We start from the raw sequence: 21,370 nt of genomic DNA on the forward strand, positions 1-21,370 counted from the left end.
AGTGGCTCACACTCAACATAAATGTCTGCTAGAACTAAATATTTCAGAAAATTCTATATAATGTTTTCCCTCATCTCTCTATATTAATCTATAGGTTTTAATATAGTTAAATATTATAGATTTGGATATGTTTGGCTCTAGTAAAATTTATGGTTGAAAGCAAGTTCTGAGTTATCTTGCCCTGACACCACATATATTTATTTTATACCTGCCAGCAGGAGGTAAAGAAGCTCTTAATCTTTTTGTTTTAATGCCATGGACCTCACTGGCAGTCTGGTGATGCCTTTGAAGCCCTTCAAAGAATAATGTTTTTAAAAACGTAAATTACATAGGATTACATTTTTTAAAATGTTATTGAAACACTTCTCTCCATGGATGCTTTAAGGTCCTGTGGGCCCCAGCTTAAGAACTTCTGAAGCTTTATACTCACTTATCTTAGTCTGCTCAGGCTTCTATAACAAAATATCACAATATGGGTGGCTTAAACAACAGAAGTTTACTATCTCACAGTTCTAAAAACTAGAAGTCCATGATCAACATTATGGCAAATTCAGTTTCTGGTGAAGGCTCTCTTCCTGACTTGTAGGTGGCCACCTTCTCCCTATGTCCTCACATGGCCTTTCTTTGGTGTGTGCTCATGGAGAGAGAAAGAGCAATCTCTCTGTGTTAGTCCGTTTCTGTTGCTTACAACAAAATATCTGGAACTGGGTAATTTAGAAAGAAAACAAAATTTATTGCTTATAACTTCTTTAAAAAAAAAAAAGACCGGTAAGGGACCTTAACCCTTCACTTGGTGTTGTCAGCACCATGCTCTCTCAAGTGAGCCAACCAGCCATCCCTATACAGGGATCCAAACCTGTGGCCTTGGTGCTATCAGCACCACACTCTCCCAAGTGAGCCACGGGCTATCCCTTATTGCTTATAACTTCTGAGGTTGGGAAGTCCAAAGTCCATCTGGTGGTGGTGATAGTGACCCAGGGGTCTCACATTGCAAGATGGTGGAAGCCCTCAGAACCACGCCCCTGACCACCATTTTTAATCCATTCACTACTGCATGGTCCTACAATCCAATCACTTCTTCAAGGCTCCACCTTTCAATTACCATAATGGGATTTCCCATCCTCTTAATAGTCACAGTGGGGGCCAAGTTTCTAATACATAAAACTTGGGGGATACAATTCAAGCTTCAGTGAGTTTGGAGGGACATAATTCAATCCAGTACACTCTCTGGTATCTCTTTTTATAAGAATACTGCTATGGTCTGAATTTATATGTCTCCCCTAAATTCATATTTTGAAACCTAACCTCCAAGATGATGGTATTAACAGGTGGGGACTTTAAGAGGTAATTAGGTCATGAGGGTCCTGCCCTCATGTATGGAATTAGTGCTCTTATAAAAGAGGCTTGAGGGAGACCTTCCATCCCTTCTGCCATATGAGGACATAGAGAAGGTGCCATCTATGGGGAACAGACCCTCACCAGACACTGAATCTGTTGGCACCTTGATCTTGGACTTCTCAGTCTCCAGAACTGTGAGCAATAAATTTCTGTGGTTGTTTTCTTGTTTTTGTTTTTTGGGCAGCTGGCTGGTACAGGGATCTGAACCCATGACCTTGGTTTTATAAGGCTGTACTCTAACCAACTAAGGTAACTGGCCAGGTCAAATTTCTGTTGTTTATAAATTACCCAGTCTAAGGCATTTTGTTATATAACCCAAATGGACTAAGACACTAATCCTGTTGCATCAGGGCCCTATCCTTATGACTTCATTTAACCTTCGTTACTTCCTTAGAGGCCTGATCTCCAAATACAGCAACACTGGATGTTAGACATTCAACATACGAATTTGGTGAGGGGGGAGGGGGGAGAGAACACAAACATTCAGTCTGTAACAGAACTAAGGAACTAAGAGAGTTAATTATAGTTTCTGTTTCCCATTCTCAGAAGCTCTTGGAGATTAAAGTTCTAGGAATCTGAGAGGGCATCTAGGGATTCTAGTGAGTGAAAGGCACCTACGCAGCCTCCAAAATACTGAAAGATAGGCACTGTTTTCACAATGTGTTTTGATACTATGACAGCTGTAATTAACTTGATCAAAGCCATTTTTCCTGGAGTTAGTGAATCTTAACATAGAGGAACAAATGTTTAAGAAATAGAGGTAAGAGGCATGCTCTGTGCACCTAGATGGATATAATTGGAAGCCAGCCAACTGTACAATACTTGTACATTATAAAGTGTAAAGAACTCTACAAATACTAGCTTAGACTATCTTTTTCAATCTAATTTTTGAATTATCCTATAGTCATTTTCCCTTCCACAGTGAGAGGAGTACAAGTATTGTTTGTTTTTTTTTAAAGGATGACTGGTAGGGGGATCTCAACCCTTGGCTTGGTGTTGTCAGCACCACGCTCAGCCAGTGAGCCAACTGGCCATCCCTATATAGGATCCGAACCTGTGACCTTGGTGTTATCAGCACCACACTCTCCCGAGTGAGCCACAGGCCGGCCCCAAGAGGAGTACAAGTATTATTACAACTCAAAGATTTAGAATTAGGACAATCAACTGAGAATGGAGATGCAGTATAGTCTCCTATTCAGCTGAGGGGGCAGAACAGAGCCACTAATTAGTTTCTGAGGACACAAAGCAGCAGCCAACCATGGGATATCCTCCCCAGGATATTTCTATCCCAGGAATCTCAGAAGCAGCTCTTCCTTCTTCTGCCTCTTCTCACTCTGGGAGCCTGACAGCCAAGAACCCCTTGGTTCTATGATGGTAGTAAGAACACTACAGACAGACTACAAGGAGGCTGGGCAAACGGCTTAAAGAGCTCCTGTTAAGATGGAGTTGGCCCTGGAAATAATATCAAAGGTATTTATGGGACCATTTTTTAAGACCTTTGCAAACTATTATACTGCATACATTGGAAAAGAACCTCTTCAAACATCCATAAGCATTTACCCAAACTGAAATTTGGAAAACTTGGCCACAACTCAGAATATAGATAAGAGCTTCTCCATGGTGCTAAAAAATATTTTTATATAGTGATGGAGGTCAAACATTGGAGAGATCTTTGGCATTCTAGGCAGGTGCCAAACTGATACACTGTCACTGGAGTTGCTAATGACATAAGGAGACTATGCTGGATGGAGACTAGGCTGCTAACATCACCCTCTGGAAGGAGGGAAAGCGACAAGTGCTGATCTAGAGAGACGAATTGTTTTCTGGTGTTACCCTAAAAAATCTGACCCCAGAAAAGGAACTTGATAGGTGAATTTCAGAAGATTTGGCCAGGCTTGTTGATTAAAATCCAGGAGGTAGTTCACTGCCTGGAGTTATAGCTGCAATTAGACCAAACAGAGCATTCCCATCTACCTGCTGACATCCTGAGTCTACTCCCTTTCCTCGGAAGCCTGCACCTCCCCCAAAGTAAAGAGCTCAATCTTACATCTTTTGTTATTATTATGCCTAATTTCTTTTACAAATTTTGTTACTCTTGTAAAGACATCTTTTTTGAAAAGACAACTTTTCCCCCTATTACGTTGTCTAATTTGTTTTGTTGGTGCTTTGGAGTGCAATGAAGGCAAAATAACATGGTGTTAAAGAGCAAGCTTCAGAGCTAGTCTGCCTGAGATTTGAATCTTGACTTTTCCTATTCTAACTGTGTGAGTCTGGGCAAGTTACTTAATCACTTTTCCTCAGTTACCACATCTGCAAAATGAGAATAAGACTACTACTTATCTCAGCATTGTAAAAATTAAATTATTGTAACATGTAAGAATACATGAAAGCCCTTGGCACAGTGCCAGACATGTAGTAAAAGTCAATATGTGATAGCTATTATTATTATGTTCATCTTGTGTATAGCAACATTGCTACTTTCCTTTATTAATTCTAAGTTTACCTGCAGATTTTTTTAGATGTTCTAGGTAGACAATCATGTAGTCTGCAGATAAGGGAAAGTGTGTCTTTTTCTTTCCAATCCTTAGGCTTCTTTTATCATTTTCTTATGTTGTTTTTGTTTTTTTTGTTTTTTTTTGTTTTTTTTTTTTTGTATTGGCTAGACCAGCATTGTCAATAGAACTTCCTACAAAGATGGAAATGTTCTATATTGGGTTGTCCAATACAGTAGCCACATATGGCTACTTAGCGCTTGAAATATGGCTGGTGAGACTCAGGAGCTGAATTTTTAATTAAATTTAAATTTGAATAACCGCCTGTGGTTTGAAGCAACAGTATTAAACAACTCAAGACTAAACCTTCTGTTACAGTGTGGAGTAGTGGTACTGATAGTGGGCTTCTTTGCCTGGCTCCTGGCTTTCATGGCACACCTTCTCACATTTCACCAGGAGGTATTTTTGCTGTACATTTGGAAAGATACTCTTTATTCCCAATTTGCCAAGAAACAGCCGCAATAGGAAAAAAATACATACACATATATGTATGTATTTATACGTGAATATATATATGTGTGTTTATTATGGGAATTGGCTCATGCAATTATGGAAGCCGAGAAGTCTCACCATCTGCCATCTGCAAGCTGGAGAACAAGAGAAGCTGGTGGTATAACTCAGTCTGAGATCAAAGGCCTGAGGAATAGGGAGGTGAAGGAAGGGGCACTGATGTAAGTCCTGGAGTCTGAAGGCCTGAGAACCAAGAGGCCCAAGGACCATGGGCAGGAGCAGATGGATATCTCAGCTCAAGAAGAAAGATAATAATTGCCCTTCCTCCTCATTTTTGTTCTATTCAGGCCCTCAACAGATTGGATGATGCCCACCCACACTGGCAAAGGCAGATTTTCTGAACTCAGTCTACTTACTGATTCAAATACTAATCTCTTGCGGGAACACCCTTACAGGCAATCCCAGAAATATCTAGGCATCCCTTAGCCTAGCCAGGCTGACACATAAAATTAACCATCACAATGCATAAATGCGTTTCTGCATCTATTCAGAAGATTGTATCGTCTTTCTCTTTTTTGGTGTGGTGAATTACACTGAAAGATTTTTTTTCTAATGTTAAACCATTTTTGTATTTTTGAGATAAATTGTTCTTGGTGATAATGTATTTTTAAAATATACTGTATTCGATAATATTTTGTTTAGGATTTTTGTATCTATGGTCATAAGTAAGATTAGTCTAATAGTTTTGACTGTTGTCCTTATCTGGATATCAAGATTATACATTGAGTAGTGGAATGAGTTGGGGAGTTTTTCCACTTTTTCTATTTTCTGAAACAATATCGTTTTTTTAAAAGGGAGGGGGACTTCTCTGTTCTTTGAAAGTTTGAGAAAATTCCCTGTGAAACCGCCTGAGTTTGCTCTCAGTGTAGAAGAGGGCAGGATGTTTTTGTTTTGTTTTTTGGTGGCTGGCTGGTATGGTGCTCTGAACCCTTGACCTTGGTGTTATAACACCGAGCTGTAACCAGCTGAGCTAACCAGCCAGCCTTGGACAGGATTTTTTTTAATGTCCAATTCAATTTCCTAGTTTTTTGGTTTTTTATTTCTGTTTGAGTTACTTTTGTTCATTTATATGTTTTTTCTGTATATTTTTCCATTCCCTCTAAGTTTCCAAAGGAGCTCGGTTTTGACCTGGGCTTATTTTGCAGGGGTCAGGATGGGCTCCTGAAGGTAGATGGGTATCTCCTTGATTGTCACCACTACGCTTCTTTGCATATAGGTGGATAAAAGATACACTGATACCATTTTCCCGACACCTCAAAGAATGGCCTCCACTTCTGGCCTAATTCATTGCGACTTTATTCCAAAGAAAACTCAGGAGGATCAAGCGGTCACAGAAAGGCTAGATGATGGGTTATGTAATTGTGGGTCCTAACTCTTCGAACACTTTTTTTCTTTAAAGAGACACCTGCCCAGGTGCGTCTTGGGCTCTTAAAAGTTCAAGAACCCACCGGCTCTGGCGGCGCGGGCGGCCTCTGTCCCGCGGGAAGAGCTTTCCGTGCCGTCGCCCAGCTCCCAGGCGGGCTGGCGGAGAGGTCAGGGTCCCAGCGCTGCGCACGGGCGCGCACAGCCTGGGGCTGTAAAACCCCGCCTCTTGCAGAGAGTGGGTGTGGGTAGCCTCGGCTACTTGGCTTTGGGTGGGGAAATCTTGATGCCGTAGCGGTTGTATTCTGTAAGACGAGGCGAGGATTCAGTGCTGGTCCCCGCCGGGAGCGAAATGTCCCTGCAGCAGCGCAGGCTACCTTCCCTAGAGGAAGAACAGATGGCTCAGGGGCGCGCAGCACCGCCTCAGCCGGCTGGTGTCTACCCGGTGGCCACCAGGGGGTGATGCGTCCTCACCTTTTCTCCAGTATGCCAACAATGCCCGCGAGGACCGTGGGTCTCTGGCACCCCAGCCCGGAGCCTGGGCCCAGGATGATACCATTGGCCACCAGCGGGTCTCAGGTGGCCACCTGACACGTTCACACTGTTTCTACGGATCAGAAGACTCTGGGAAGTCCTGGCCTCTAGACTCACATCTTGACCCTTACAAAGGTGGGATTTTCAGACCCTCCGAGAATAGCAGCGATAGGCTCAAAATCATTACCAGATTCCAGACAGGACTGTCACCTACAGGAAGAAATTAAGGAGTTGCCACATTTGGGAACAATCTGAGAGCTGAGAACCAAAGGGGCCTTAGGGCAGTTGGGTGGTGAAGGCAGGGGCGTGCAGAGGGGGCCTGAGAGCTGGCCCTGAAGGAAGGAGAGAGAAGAAAGCCCACTGTGAGATTTCTTTCTCATCAGGCCCTCGCAAATAGTGATAGCTGACATGTATTAAGTACCTACTAGGAGCTGGTGCAACTACATTACCTCCTTTAATCCAAACCATAACCCAATGAGTTTGAACTGCTGCCATCTCCAGGCCATCGGCTCAGGAAAGTTCAGTTGCCCTAGGTTACAAAAGTGGCAGAGTGAAGACTGGGACCCAGGTCTGACTGACACTAGAGTCCATATGCTTAACCAGTTTGCCACCATAACCAAAACAATAAAAGTCAACTCCAGTGAGCACTTGATGTCTGCCAAACATTGGACTGAATATGTTTCTGTAAATATTTAACCCTTACCACAGGTAAAGATTTTTGTAAAGATTCGCAAAAATCAAGCTATGAAGTAAGTACTATTCTATCATTCCCATTTTACAGAGAGATAAACTGTCATAGAGGGTTAAGAAACTTGCACACAGTTACACAGCTATAACTGGTAGAGCTGGATTTAAGCTCAGGCAGTCCCACTCCAGAGCTCATATACTAGCTATCATGTTCTGCTGCTTACCCTACTATAGATGTCCCTGCCCACCTCTTTCCAAAGATTTTATCAGAGTGAAGCTGGGATGGTGTGAAAACTCCTTGATGCCTTCCAACCAGAGTAGCTGATGCCATCCTTTCAACCGACCACAGTATACTACACCTCCCTGCAACCCCATGATTGCAGTGCATGGTGAGGATGGAGCTCATGCATGCCCCATATCCACATTTTGAGAGACCTCTCTACAGACTGCACTGGCCTCATTATGTGCACATCAGCCAGGTCAGAGATGTAGGCAAAATAATCTGCTATTCCTCCTCCTCCTCCTCCTTTCTTCATCACAAATGTCTGATGCCTGGTGTCTGGCTAGGCACACCATGCCACAGTTTATATGCTTCACCCTTGCGTTTTTCTCCTGCTCTCCACTTTTACATTCTGGCTTTTGAATTACTTCAGTCAGCTCGGTTTATACTGGCTATTCACTTAGTCTCAGGCAGGTTTTTTTGCAGCGTTCACCAACAGTTCAAACTGCTGCATTTTCCCAGTCCATCAAGGATTGGCTGCCCTGCGTCTGCGCACATCCACAGCTCCTTCTGCATCCACTGCCTCAGAGACAGGCATGTAGTAATGGAGACTAACTTTTCCACCTTTTCACCAGGTGAAAACATGCTTGAAATCCTGCAGTGGCACCAATCCTCAGGTCATCTGCCCGTCTGCATGTGGCACTCTTTTCTTGAGTTTTATGGCACCCATCAAGCCATTTTCCTTCAGACAAATGCAACATGCATTTACTACATAGTCTCTAGAGCATGTTACACCATCCACTCCTAGGTCTCATAGCTGTAGCAGTCAGGGGCTCTCCCTGTTTCTACTGCTTTATTGTCTCAATTTCTCATGCACAACAGGTCGTGCCTAGAGATGCATGGTTTTCCCCAACTCACCACTGGGTTGGTTATCTTTCCTGGTATGAGAGACAAGAGTAGCCAGTCACTGCACGTCATCCTCCAGGACATTTATCCATGCTTCCAACAACTCTGCTTTCTGCCACAAATCTTGATCAGTTTGCAGATGGTGAGCAGCAGTCAGGCTCCGGTCAGCAGAAAAGTGGCCACCAGGCACCACATCCTCAAGAATAGCCACATTTCCTCCCCCTCCCAAGGGGTTTTCAGCTCCTGTACCTGCTCAGAAACCTGTCACAGACTATGCCAATGTGGCACGTAATCCTGCCGACTATGTCAATTTGTCTGACTAGGCTAAGGCCTGGAATCCTACTCAGAGTGCCAATTGTCTAGCTCTTAATGCTGTTTGTAATGCCGATTGTCAAGCGAGGCGACCATGCCAGTTGTTGGGTTCTTTTACCTGCCAGTAATCCTGCCGACTGGGCCAATTGCTGAGCTAGGGCTGAATCTATTCTATTTTCCCAACACCTGGGTTTATTGCCTTCCCCCAGTTACCAAGTGGGCTATAGAGTGCAAACGTAGAAAACAGTAGCTGAGTGGCTGAGTCCAGCTCAGGAAGATGAGGCAGAACCCACCCTGGCTTCTTCCACATGTAAGTAGAACTATTGCCATTTCAGTGTGTTCTTTGAAACAGACTTTGTGGGATTGTATCTTCATGGTAGAGCCTGATCCAGTTGTCTTTACTCTTACTGTTTCTTAGTAGGGTCTTTGGGAGCTTGGGACTTAAAAATAAATAAATAAATAAACAAACAAACCCAGAAATGTGCCCTTTGCCACTTCTGCATCATTATGATCTATTGGGAGGCTACGACTTTGAATTTGTGTGAGAAGAGGTTATAGCTATTTGTGTGTAAAACAGGGTTATGAAATTTGGCTGCTTGCATGGCAGTCTGAGGGATGCCTGCCCAACACAAAATGGACAGTAACTGGAAGTCACTACTTTACTAGCTGTGATGGACTGCTAGCCTCGAAGCCCACAATACAATACTTACTGTATTGCTGATAGGCCTGGATGGTAGGTTTTTGTAGAATGCCAATAACAGGAGCCTCAGCCTTTTCTGCTTTGTGCCAACAGAAGGAGGGCACTGTCTGTGTATGTTCTAATGCCCATCAGAGCCAGCTTCTGATTGGATAATAATGTTAACAAGCATTTACCAAGCACTTAGTATGTCCACATGAATTGCTCAAATGTCTATTCTGTTCCAACAATTTTCATGTCATATAGGGAATACCTAGGAACCAGCCAGGTCAGAACAATAGAATCAGTTCTGTCTGGTTGCTGTAGAGCGTCCTAGAGAACTTACAGAAGACATGAGAGATGTCTATCCTCCATTTCTGGAACCAGATATGACCAAAGGAGATTACTGGACTTTGCTTGCTCAGAGAACTATTTCTATTTAATTTGCTCTATTGTATAGCTTTCATAAAGAGTAGTGGTTCTCAACTCTGCTGTTAGAATCACTTAGGAAAAATTTTAGATCTTCATGCCTAGACCATACTCTAGACTGATTAAATCAGAACATCTGGGGGATGGAACCCAGATATCAGTATTTTTTAAAGCCTCCCAAGTGATTCCAATGTGCAGTCACTCCTCATAGCTTTCCCCCTATGGGAAACCCCAAACATTCCTTGAGAGCCTGAATGTTGACTGAATTACAGGAGATGAGTTCCCAGATGTTTGCTATGGCTCAAACCAGAAATTGATTTTACAGGATAATTTTATAAAAAGGAATATAGACTTGTTGAGGCATTCCAAGGTGAAGATAAGCTGGCCTCTGTCACATGGAGGAGGTTGAAACTTTTGGTTGCCTTGGTCCCAAAAGCAGTCTCATCTGGTAAGCAGCTCTAAGTTTCCATTTGGTTATCCCTGAGCTTTAAAAAAATTCATGCCCAAAGTGACAAACTGTTTTGAGCTGTGCTATGGGGAATCAGGGAAGAGTCTAAGGGTAAAATGATAAATGAAGAGCAGTGACATTGTTTAAGCTGACATGGTGGCTGGACTCTGCAAAAGAGGGTCAGCTGTGGCATGAGCAGTGACCACAGGCGAAGCAAAGGAGCAGGTAGTAGCAGAAATACAGTGGTGTCACAGACTTAGAGCATGTATAAACCCCTCTGCTCCCAGGACTGCCCAAGGCCCCAGTGCCCCTAGGAATGAGGCTGGAAGTCCCGAATGAAGAGGGAGGGGATGGAGGGGCAAAGAAGCATTATTATTTGGACATAATGAACAATGTGACCTCACCTGTACTCACAAGCAAGTGGATCCTGGCACACACTGGCAGTAATTAAATAGCTCAAGAGTATAGCTCAAGTCCTGATCAAATTTCCCATTAAGACCAAGTCCCACGCCCAAACACACATAAGTGTCTCTTGGGCCTTAAGTGTTGGACAGAATTCTTTATGGTTGCTGCAAGGAAGAACATATGTGAATAGTCTTTTCCAATAGCCAGGTAGCCTGGGAATCAGAGGTCTATGACCCTGGGACACTTTATCTGTAATATGTGTTATATTGGATGGTAACTTCTTTGAATAAAAGGCTGCTCCCTAGCTGGTGCAGTTATGAGTAGCAATGGCCAAATAAACCTTGTGCTTATCTTAATATATGTTGTCTTCGAATTATTTTGTCTCTAGCCTTCCCAAAACAGAACAGTGGGGAAAATCGAGGAAATAACCTCAATTTGGCAAGTAACAGTGTCATTCTGAAACATCTGTAACATACCTGTTTACCTTTTTAAAATCCTCACCAACAGAGTCACACTATCCCTCTAGTCATAATTTCAAGCACTGTGTCTCCATAGTGATGATTCAGGCTCCCGTTGCCATGGTGATTGTTCTACCAGCTAAAACACTTCCATCAATCCTTCTCCTTCCCATTGCCATTGTCAGTTCTTCAATCCAGGCCCTTATTATGTCTTCAAGATCTAGCACTGAGCCTGACAAATAATAGGTGGTCGGTATATTGAATGTACATGTCGGACCAAGACTATTAAAATAGCTCTTATCTGGTCTTACTGTCTCCAGTCTTTATCCTGTGGGTTATTATGCCTCATTGCCTTTTTTTATTTACTGGAATTTTTATATTATAGAATCAAACATATGCTCATTTTAGAAAATTTAAAAAGTATAGATGCCTACAAAGTTAAAAATAAATAAATAAATTCTAGCTGGATCAATGATTTAAACACGAACTATAAAAGCTCTGGAAGAATGTATAATCTGTGACGAAAAAGGCTATTTTAAGTAAGAACAAAATCCAGAAGCCATAAAGAAAATTAATATTATATATTTCAAAGCATTGCATGCAAAATGGCACTATAAACAAAGTCGAAAGACTAATGACAAACTAGGAAAATATATTTGCAAAACAAATCGTGAAAAGATAAATTTCTTTAATTATCAAAGAGCTTTTACAAGTCAGTATGAAAAAGATGACCAACCCAAGAGTAAAATGGTCAAAGGATACTAATGTGTGCAGAAAAAGGAACACAACTGGTCAGAAAACAAATGACAAGATGCACAGCCTCACTCATAAATAAATTCAAATAATCAAAACAACAATGAATAAAGAGATAAGATTTTTTCTTTAACCTCTCTGATTGGCAGATATAGATGTTTAATAACACCAAAGTGCTGCAAGCTTGAAGAGAAAAGAGCTCTCTCATTGGTAGAAATGTACATTGGTGCATTCTGTCTGGAGGATAATTTGACAGTGCTGTCAGAATTTAAAATGCTCATCTCCTTTCACCAGTAATCTCTCTGCCACAAAGTTGCCCCATTGACATAGTTGCAAATGTTTAGCAAAATGTATGTACAAGAATGTTTATTCTGCGTTGTTTTGCAAACAGCAAAAGACTAGAAACATTCAGTATTCATAAGTAGGTGACAAGTTAACTAAGTAACACTAAATCCATATGATTGGAATAAAGCTCCTTCTGTGAAAAGAATAAAGTTGCTCTGTATCCTCAAGAGTCAAAAGAACAAGTTATGGTACAATGTGTAACATTTCTGTAAGAATAGATAAATAAATGCATGATGTTAATATATGCCTTAAAATAATTTTTGGAATGAATTACAGGAAACACTTATCAGTGGGATGGAAGCTGGTGTGAAGAAAAAGAAAGAATCTTTCACTTTCATTTGTGTCTTCTACACATTAAATTTTTCATCTTATATATGTTTCATGTATGCCACTAAGAAAACTGTCAGCAAGGAATTTCTTTTCTCTACTTCTTCCGACTGCAATGCCCAGAGACACTTTTTACATTCGTGGGTTTTTTTTTAAACATATGTATAAGAAAGATGCAAATATGTATCTTTGAATATGTATAATTATGATTTTTGTTGTTACAAAAATGAGATTATACACAGTTCTGCAATTTGCTTTTCCTAGTTTATATATCATTCAGATCTTTTCGTGTGAAGACATACTGCATAAAATCCCTTAGTAAGAATATGCCTAAACTCATTTATCCATTCTTCTGTTATGGTCTTTCCATTTATTTATTTACTTATTTTTTGCCTGTACAATCAATCCTGCAATGACCATCATTTTGCATAATTTATTTGTGTATATGTATATTTCTTTATTTGGGTATATGTATATTTCTGTAGGATTGGTTCCCCAAAATGAAATTCTAGGTAAAAAATGTAGATGACAGAAGCACAGGGGGTGAAGTCAAGCCATACAAGCCATTTAAAATCTCAGCTCTTATCACATCTTTTAACCTTTCACGGAACAATACAAGTCAACTGGCCAACCCAAAGTCAACAGGGTGGGGAAATTATACTCGGCCCACCGTTCACCCGTGGGATGGATAGTACAATCCAGCTTAGTTTGCCATGTTACTGGGATATCTGTAGTTTTAGCTTTGTCTTTTTCTTTAATGGCATTAATTTCTTCAGCAGGTGCTGTCAAAGTGCTAACTAGATCCCCTTAACATTCACCTCCACAAGCCTGTTCTGTTCATGGTGAATATTCACAACTCTCTGCCTGAGCACTTTTCTTTAGCCAGTTAAAGAAAACAAGCAGGAAGTGCTGGAGAGTTAATGCTCTCAGAAGCAGCCCTCAACCAGAGATGGGTGGGGAGTTGAGGGATAAATACTCCAGATTTCCTCACATCTTAATTAGGATGATGGAACCATTCCTACATAGTTACCCATCAGGATTGAGTTCCAATTGCAGGAAATGGTAACTGCTTCAACAATGTACTCTTTATTGACTTCCTTCCTTTTCCTGTCTCACTTCCCACCCCCCTAGGACCACCTCTCTCTAATAGGCTGCTTGTCCTCAAATTCTTGTTTCAGGTTATGCTTTTTGGGGTACCCAAACCAAGACTGCTCTACTCCAAATGTTCATAAATTAACTTCTTATGGGTTGAGAAAGTATGTAAAGATATCTAAGAACCCATCTATGGTGATTGTAATTTAGTAGATCAAGGATAAGTCACAAAATCAATACCTCTTAAATAATATCCCATATGATTCTGATATTTTTGATCTAGATATCCTTTTGGAAGTGACATTAAATTCAGAAGAATCCTTAACTTAAACTGATTGTTACTTCTTATTTTCACACTAAATGATAACAAGCAAACTCTGAGAAAAGACTTGGAAAAACTGAACCAAATATAAGATGATTCTTTTTTTAGAGAAATATATAAAATTCACTCCTTTTCTTCCTGCCTGGCTTGCATGCTATGAACTCTATGTTCAGGTTAACTTTTATTTCTTGCCAATTATTTTTGAGGAATACAAATTTTATTGTCATGCTATTATTTTTGACTAGAAGGATATTCAATAACTCAATCCCTTATTATAGGGTCTCTGTGGCACTCGGAGTCTAGCTAATGAAGGGAAGCCATTACCTCTTCTACGGAAAAAGGGACAAGGAAAGGAAATAGTGCTACTAGTAAGAAGTGGAACTATGGTGTCTCTCCTCCTTATGTCTCTGCTTTTATCAGAAAAATGACATCAGAGCAGGTGTAGTGGACTAAATTGTGGCCCCCAAAAGATACGTCCAAGTCCTAGCCCTTGATACCTGTCATTGTGGCCTTATTTGGAAATAGGACCTTTGCAAATGTGTTTAAGGATCTGTAAATGAGATCACCCTGGATTTAGGGTGGACACCAATTACTGGTGTCCTTATAAGAGAGAAGGAGATTTGAGAACAGAAACACAGGGGAAAGAGCCGTGTGAAAATGAGGGCAGAGATTGAGGTGATGTGTCTGTAAGCCAAGGAATGCCAAAGATTGCCAGCAGCCACCAGAGATAGGAGAGAGGCACGGAATGGATAGTCCCTAACAGCCTCCAAAAAGAGTCAACACTGTAGACACTTTGATTTTGGACTTTTGGTCTCCAAAACTGTGAGAGAGAATAAATTTCTGTTATTTGAAGCCACTCGGATTGTGGTAATTTTTTTGTGACAGCCCTAGGAAACTAATACAGCAGGGAAGGAGTGGGGAAGAAATACCCTGGCCTCTCTCTTCTCCTGCCCTCTGGTCTCCTACCAGTGCTTTCCACTGGCCAAACTGAAATGGTGAGAGAGCAGAGGGGTGCAGTCTGCAGGGAAGAGCATAAAGTGGATCTGGGGTGGGGGCAAACTGAAAGTACCAGCACCATAATGAAATAAAAATTATTTTAAACAAGGTGAAAAATGAAAGCATAGCAGGGATAGTTGGTGAAGTGCTTCAGAGGAGACACAGGCCATGAAGGCTAAAGTAATTCCTTTGCTGTGGGGCTTTGTTAAATCACAAAGGTAAAAGAGAGCAGCACACAGATCATGCAACCTGAGTGTTTTCTCATTCTATTCACAAAGAAACTAGCTTGGAGGGGCCGGCAACTTGTCTATCTTCACACAGTCAGTAAAGGAAACAGTTGGGCCTGAAACAAGATCTTCCCCAATCCTAGATGGTCTGCCATTGGCTGATGTAACGTCTTCCTCATCTCAAGAGATTTCTTTCAGTCAAGAACTCCATCCTAGTGTTTTGACTTTCTCCATTTTTGCACCCTTTTCAGAAATGGAAACTCCCTTTTCAGATGGTCTCTCAAGCAGAACTTAACACACCACAGGAAATAGTTGTCCCATCCTCTGGGGACAAAGTGTCACTCGCAGCACCAGGCACCACTGACTCTGAGGCTGCTTTTCTGGAGGACTGTACTGTGAGGCATCCAAGCTACAGGAGTCAAGCATGCTGTCGGGCAGCTAGCCCACATTCTCTGTTTTGCTGATTGAGCACATGTGCATTAAGCACCTACTAGATGCCAGGCTTTGTGCCAGGTGATGGGGATGCAGCAGTGACTCAAACACAGTCTCTTTGCCAAGGAGCTCCCAGTCTAGCAGAGGAGATGAGCGAGTAAATGCAGGTGTTTGGGGGTGGTGGGTGCAGTGAGTACCGACCTCGCCCAGCTTGGGATTCAGGGAGGCTTCTGAGCCGTGGAGAGTGTAGAAGGCTGCTTCTTTCTTCATTTGAAAGCGTTTGTTGAGTTTTTAAAATATACCATATTTTCTAGAGCAGTTTTAGTTTCACAGCAAAGTTGCGGAGAAAGTGCAGAGAGTTGTTATATACCCTCTTCCCTCATATACACATAACCTCTGTCACTATCAACATCCCGCACCAGAGCAGAACATTTGTTATAACTGATGAACCTACAATGACACATCATTATCTTCCAGAGTCCATTGTCTACATTAGGGTTCACATTTGGTATTGTACTTTCTGTGGGTCTGGACAAATGTCTAATGACATCTATCCATCACTATAATATCATACGGAATACTTTCGTTGCCTTAAAAATCCTCTGTGCCCTGCCTATTCATCCTGCCCTCCCCACTAACTCCTGGTAACCACTGATCATTTTACTGTTTCTATGTTTGTGCTTTTCCCAGAATGTCATATAGTTGGAATCATACAGTATATAGTCTTTTTAGGCTGGCTTCTTTCACTTGGTAATATGTGTTTAAATTTCTGTGTCTTTTCATAGCTTGATAAGTCATTTGCTTTTAACTCTGAATAATATTCCATTGTCTGGATGTACCACAGTTTATTTATCCATTTACCTACTGAAGGACATCTTGATTGCTTCCAAGTTTGGGCAATTATGAATAAGCTGCTATAAACATCCATGTGCACATTTTTGTATGGACATGTTTTCAACTCATTTGGGTAAATAGCAAGGAGTGTGATTGCTGGATCATATGGTAAGAGTATGTTTAGTCTTGTAAGAAACTGCCAAACTGTCTTCCAAAGTGACTGTACTACAGTGTATTTTTGAAATGACTTAATCTTGTATTCAGCAGTACCTATATAAGGTCTGCTTTAAGTGACTCCAGAAAACCTCCCTCCTTGGCCAGATTCTTCCCTCTAATTGGAAGATGCCTCTCCTTCTGCCCTTTATATTTCATCTTTTCAGTTTAAGTCTTCTATCAAAACACTAATCTCTATACAATGGTAACGATTTTTATTGTCATTGATCATGTGTACCCTGCATAGGAACAAACATTCTAAGAGTGTTTTGATAAAGCAAAATGGAGTGAAAGTTGAGGGAAAGAAGAAGGGATGTATATAACTTGTCTATATACTTTCTTTTCCAAGAATATTTGCTGTATTTAGGGGGAAAGATTTGTCCTGTTTAATCTGATAAGTGGGGAAAGAGCTAACAGTCACCAGACACTGAACTAGAACTGGGGATACAAAGATGAAGAGGAATGGTCTGTGTCCTTGGGGACCTCACCACCCAAGCATGTACAAACACAATTTCAATATAACCTGATGAGTACTATAATCGCAAAACCATCTTCCCTTGATTTTCAAATAGTCTGCCTAGTTGTCAGTTGAGGTGTCAAATCATGTATTGAAATCTTTGATGCAGAAAATAGAGTTTGCTCTAATAGAGGCATTAAAGTGCCACAGAAGCTCAGAGGTGAGCATGGAGGGCCTGAGATGCCTTCACAGAGGAGGCAAAATTGGGGTTTAACACTGTAGGGGATGAAAGAATAGATTTTCTTCCCATCTTAGATTCATGTCTGAGGCCCCCATAATGAAAGACAGATTTTAACAAGTGAAAATCATACACATATATTTAATATAAGTTTTATATAGCACAGGAGCCTTCAGAAATGAAGACTCAAAAAAGCAAGTAAACTTATGTATTTTTATGCTTGGCTTTGATGAAGGTGGTCAGTTGTGGAGAAATATGATTGGAGGACAAAAGAGTATGATCTAATGGTAATAAACTGGGGGGACTTAGCAAGGCCTGTTCAGATTCTTCTTTGTGTCCTTGTGTCTTTAGAGGTCAGGATATTCCTTTCCTCTGGATAAAGGGAGGACACCTCTAGAAGGAGGGTCTTATGACCTGCTTTAGGGGAGAAGGGCAAGGGGAAGGTGAGAATAGCTTTTCTGTTTCTGCTGTTTTCTCAAATACCAAGGTGTCATATTTGGGGGTTGCGTGTCCTGAGCCCCATCAATACTCAACAATATATGTGACTGTGACTTTTCCTGGCTCTTTTCCTGGGAGAAAGAGCTTTTAAGGCAGACAGGTCAGCATAGACAAAGGTGTGGAAGTGGGAGTATGGTCTGGTAAGGGAAAGAGCAATGGGTTTGGTGTGGCCAGAGAAAAAGGTGTTGGTACTGGGAGCAGAAGGGAGGAGGTGGTAGGAGATGGGACAAAAGGTAGGAAGGAGTCGGCATGTGAAGGACCTGTAGGCCACGAGCCAAAAGTTGAATTTGTACTTTAGGCCTGTGCTGTTCAGTAGGATATACGGCTCCTGAGTACATAAACTGTGGCTAGTGCAATTGAGGGGCAGAATTTTAAATTTTATTCATGTAAATCTTATTCATGTAAATTTTAAAATGGAAGCAGTCTTTATACATATGACATTGAAATGGTAATATTTTGGAAATGTTGGTTTGAATAAATCATATTATTAAATTAACTTCACCTGTTTTGTTTTGTTTTGTTTTTCACTTTTTTAAAACGAGGTTACCAGAGACTTTGAAATTACATATGCGGCTCACGTTATATTTCCATTGGACGTGGCTGCTATAGGAAACTGGAAGCTATTGAGAGGTTTTGTGCAGGAAAAGAATGTGATCAAGTTGGGGTTTTAAAATAACCACTCTAATAGCAGAGTAAAGGATGGCTTGGTGAGAGAGTGTACCTGCAAATAAGGTGATCAGTTTAGAGGTTATTGCAATAGTCCACATGAGAGCCAATAAGGACTGATGGAGTTTGGATGTGTTGTCCCTACCAAAACTCATGTGGAAATTTGATCCCCAATGTGGCAATGCTGGAAGCCATTTGAGTCATGAGGGCGGATGCCTCATGGATGGATTAATGCTCTCTCTGGGGGGAGGGGGTCCTGAGTAGGTTCTTGTTCTATTAGTTCCCATAAGAGGTGGTTGTTTAAAAGATGCTGGCACCTCCACTCTCTCTCTCTCTTGCTTCCTCTCACCATGTAATCTGCTTGTACCTGCTGGCTGCCTGCTGCTTTCTGCCACGAGTAGAAGCAGCCTGAGGCCTGCACCAAATGCAACTGTCCCAGAATCGCAAGCCAAATAAACCTCTGTTCTTTATAAATTACCCAGTCTCAGGTATTCTGTTATAGCAACACAAAATGGACTAATACAAAGACCTACCCAGTGGCAGTAGAGATAGAACAGAGGAACAGTATTTAAAAGATATTTAGGAAAGGAAGTTGGCAAGGCTTTGTAATGGATTGGCTGTAGGGGTGTGTTGTATAATAAAAAACTTGGCTGGCCTTTGTCCCTGATTCCTGGAGGTAACCTCTAAGTTCTTGGAATTTCCTGAGTAATAGGTGTGTTTCTATTATTCATAGTGGGCCTCTTGGACCACACCTGAGTTTATGCTAATGAGGTGATTTATGGTGAGCCCCTAGATAATTTCAGGATGCGGGCTGGCCATTCTAGAAGACCAATCATGTGATTAGAGGGTTGGGGCTTTTATCCAAGTGATAGCAGGGGACCTCCCAACCTTAGGTAGGGCAGGACAGACGGTGGGAGATTGGATTCAATCACCCAGGCAGCGATTCAATCAATCATGACTATGTAATGACACTCCAATAAAAACTCTGGACAATGAAGCTCACATAAGCTTCCTGGTTGGTGATATGCATTAATGCACCAGGAAAGTGATACATCCTGAGGATACAGAAACTTCATATTTGGAACTCTCCCAGAACTTGTCCTATGTCTCTCTTCTTTTGGCTGATCCTGATTTGTATCTTTATCATAAAACTGTAGTTGAAATTATAGCATTTTCCTGAGTTCTGCGAGTTGTTCTTGTGAATTATCAAACCTGAAGGGGTCATGGGAACCCTGGAATTTGTAGCCAGTTGGGCAGAAGTGCAGGTGTCCTGGGAATCACCAAGCTTGCAGCTGGCTTCTGAAGTGAGAGCAGTTTTGTGGGGAAATGTGCCCTTACCCCATGAAATCTGGCCTAACTCTGGGTAGCTAGTGCTAGGATTGCATTGAAGGGTGAAAAAAAACAAGTCAAGGATGACCCAGAAATTTCTAGATTAAACAGTATAAGGCGCCCAATAGGATATGCTAATCTAGTCAGGGCATGAATTTGGTGTTATAGCTGTTGACTTTGAGGAGTCTATTGTCTTCAGGGTTGAGATATCTAGGAAGCAGCATAGTTGGAGTTCAGGAGAGTCTGGGCTGGAGACAAAAGATTAGGAGTGCTCCATATACAGATGTTGAAATAGGAATCTCTTTGCCTCAGGGTCCTCTAATCTGCTCCTCCCATCTGCTTTCCCCTGACTCTGCAGATCACCCTGTGTCTTTGTCTTTTCTACCAAAACTCCATCCCAAAGCAACTCCTTCCTCTTCATGGTGTTTCCACTCTGGCCCAACCTGGCTCCCAAAACTCTCTTCCTACCCAAGTGATCCAGAGTGGCTGGCTAACCAGGAGGCCCAAAACACACCTTCTCCACCTTGTGTGCAGCTCATCTGTGCTCACTGATTTTCATCTGATAATCTTGTCCTTTCCACCTCTTCTTCTGGATGAGGAGGGCAACACTATGAACCTTTGCATGTTAAGTCTGTCTTATCACTTGTACATGATATAACATGATGAGATAGTTCATATATTTAATGTCAAAGACATTCTTTTTTTTCTAACAAATATTTGAGTACCTAGTAGGTATCTAGTATTAAGGATATAAATATGAAAAAGACATGGTTGTTACTCTCAAGGTGTTTACATTCTAAGGGAATTTGAACATTAACATGCTAATCAAATTCTTTTGATTATGTGATTATGTGTAAGTTGTAATTGAGGAGGTAACCTAATATAAACTCATCTTAAAAACTGATGGGAGTTAGTAGATTTAAGATGAGCCATGGGCCATTTTGCTGTCTTCTCATGAATTTGTCCATAGAAAAAGCTGGATTTCAGAAAATCAACTATGTCTTTATGTTTTATGGCTTATAAGTTGACACCAAATATTCAAACATTTGGCTTTCTCTTTCTTTTTTTTTTTTTTTTTTAGCATATTTTAGATCCTGTGTTTTTATATATTTATGTACTAGCTTCTCCCTACACAATCCCCTTGCTCTGGCACTTATGTGAATATGGACAAGAAGTCTAGGGAAATATGAAGAATTATCCTGGGACAAGTTCCACAAAAGCAGAATGCAAACAGATCTATGAGACTTCCAAAGACAGCTACTTAAGTCAAAATGATGCTGGAGATATAGATTCTTGCATTTCCTGAGGGAAGAATCTTGTGGGGAGCCCATACTAACTCCAAGTCCACATGGCAGTGTTGAACTCACATTCAAAGTTTATTGCAAAGTGAAAGTACATGCAGAAGAGTGTGTAGGCATTCTTGTGAGTGAGGGGCATCCCGTGGGCTTTTAGGGAGAGGGCTTAGATCTTGATTTCTATGGGAGGGGGTGTCTCTATCTTAATTAGGGGAGGAATATTTAAGGAAAAGGGGGAGGAAAAAGGGAGTGTGTGTGCCTTTTTGCTTGAGCAAGCTCTTTTAATTCCCTTGCATGCACAGTGAGGGGTTCTGAAGGAAAAGCTCATGTGCAATGGGGCCAATTTTCCCGTAAGTTTGCCCTTTTTGGTCTAGCACCATGTGCAGAAAGTCTGTTCTCAGTCATTTGTAGCTTAGTCCTTTCTTAGTGCACATGTGTTGTGGTCTTTG

This window comes from Cynocephalus volans, chromosome 8 (assembly GCF_027409185.1).
Source record: "Cynocephalus volans isolate mCynVol1 chromosome 8, mCynVol1.pri, whole genome shotgun sequence".
NCBI lineage: Eukaryota > Metazoa > Chordata > Mammalia > Dermoptera > Cynocephalidae > Cynocephalus > Cynocephalus volans.